The sequence below is a fragment of the Lycium ferocissimum genome, chromosome 9 (assembly GCF_029784015.1).
Source record: "Lycium ferocissimum isolate CSIRO_LF1 chromosome 9, AGI_CSIRO_Lferr_CH_V1, whole genome shotgun sequence".
Lineage (NCBI taxonomy): Eukaryota > Viridiplantae > Streptophyta > Magnoliopsida > Solanales > Solanaceae > Lycium > Lycium ferocissimum.
The window spans coordinates 48,598,830-48,600,879 of NC_081350.1; the positions used below are offsets into that span (position 1 = coordinate 48,598,830).

General features: G+C 35.0%; 1 long non-coding RNA gene across 1 annotated transcript; it reads right to left on the reverse strand.

Annotated features, from left to right (window-relative positions):
• Positions 1-591: 591 nt before the first annotated feature.
• Positions 592-1,489, reverse strand: LOC132029317 (uncharacterized). Its single transcript, XR_009407770.1, has 2 exons — positions 1,319-1,489; positions 592-873 (listed from the first exon to the last, which is right to left on the reverse strand). It is a non-coding gene; the product is annotated as an uncharacterized LOC132029317 (long non-coding RNA).
• Between the last annotated feature and the right edge of the window lie 561 nt (positions 1,490-2,050).

A 2,050-nucleotide genomic window follows, 5' to 3' on the forward strand; every position in this document is an offset into this window, starting at 1 on the left:
TAATACTAAGCATATACCAAGTGTAACTATGTTATAGCTCAATAGAAAACAAACACTGTGGTATTAATGCTTGAGAAGGTACTCAATCAAATTATCTGAAAAATAAAGATTGACTTGAGTTCACCAAAAAGAAGGCTGCATTTTTTATTAAGTAACGATCTGCACACCCGCAAGGGTGACTCAGTTGGTTGAGCATGGGGTTTTCATAACAAAGGTCTCAGGTCCGAAACCCCCTGCCTACGACAATAGGGGATTTGTCTTCTGGGTTGAGCTCGTTACATCGGGCTTATCTAGTGTGGGTTATCTCTCCTGTGTGGTTTGTATGGGCTATTGCACATGAGCAAGATTTACCCTGTGCCCTTGTCGTAAAAAAAAGGGAATGATCTGCATTGTACAACAACGTGGATGTTGTTTAATGTTTAGGATAGTAAAACTCATTAATTTGGAGTTTATGTAACCAATTTGCAAAACATTACTCAAACTGCACTCTTTCGTACCTTTTCCCAATACGACGGAGCAAAGGCTATCCAAAGATTCACAGATGAATTGATCAATCAGTGAAAACTAAAGGAGAGTAAAACATGCTTTAAGAAAATCAAAGGCAAAGAGTTCATTGCAAATCAATAAAGCAAAACTCTACTTGAATTATAAAGCCCCAAATTTCAAATTCTAGGTTAGAATCAAAATCCTTAATACAAATTCGTAAAAAATTACACCACAAGAAAAAAAAATGCACCCATAAAACTTAGTTCTTTTAGGGATGAAATTCGAAATAGTGGGCTGTCCCGAAGTTGCAGTAGAGAAGGAAGAGGCTTCTGGATGACTGTTTCTTCTTCATCCTTTTCCAGCAGCCACCGATTGTCATCAACGGGACTGCAAATGAAGAAATTCCGATTCAAGTTTTATTGCCCAAGAAATATCAGATTTCTACTTATCAGACCAAATGACTAACATGCATGTTAAAAATCTAAGAACTGACTACCCAAGTCCTAACCGAGCAAAAAAAAATAGCTCAACAACAATGATTAGCTCATTAGCATCAAAGACCCATTAATTATATTTGACCAAAAATTCAACTTCTATATCAAAAATAAAAATGACTCGCAGAATAAGTTAAAATTTACATGAAACAGAACAAGAAAATAACAGAGAATCAAAAAGCAAAAATTGCAAGGAAAAAGAAGAAGAGGAGCAGATGTAATAGAAGCAAGGAAGTAACATAACGCCAACAATAAAGAAACTGTAAAGCAGGTAATGAAGAATTAAACCAAGAGGAAAAAACAAATGAAAGAAAATAGAGGAGCAGATGTAATCTTACTGCGTTACACCCAATATGGAGTAAGTAAAATGAATAGAGAACCTTCAAGAAGATTTTGAAAAAATTGAAAGAAAGACATGGAAGGAAAATGGAGATATAAGAGGGGAAGTGTCAATATTTAGAAAGCAAAGCCAAACCAGACAATTGATAGTGACTGCTCAGGTTCACTCTCGAGTGACACGTTAGATTTCACAAAAATTTACATACCGAAAATAACCCTGGACGACGAAAGACACATGCTTATTATATAGTTATATATAGTTAAAATTGGAGATAATAGTCAAAATACTCCCCAACGTTTGACCAAAATGCCAACTACACACCGAACTGCTTTGGTCCTATTACCCCTTGGACAATTTTTTTCAATATTAAATGCCCTTTTTTTGATGTGGCGGTCCCAATATAATAACCTCAAATTATTCTGATTGCAGTCCACACCGCGCGCGGCACGCGTCTTACATCTTTAATTTCATTTTTTATTAATTTAAAAAAATCCTCCATCCATTTACTTTCTTCTTCAAAAAAAAAAAAAAAAAAAACTCTCAATTTTTCCACACTCCATTTTCGGTATGAGGATCCAAAACCCATACCCAATTCTTCTTCATCTTCATCAACATCATCATCATCATCATCTTCATTAGGAGTTGAAAAAAAAATCACACCAACTTCTCAAATTTGATCCAAAAAAACCCAAATGTGAAAGAAAGCTTCCTAATACCAAGTAGAACAAAG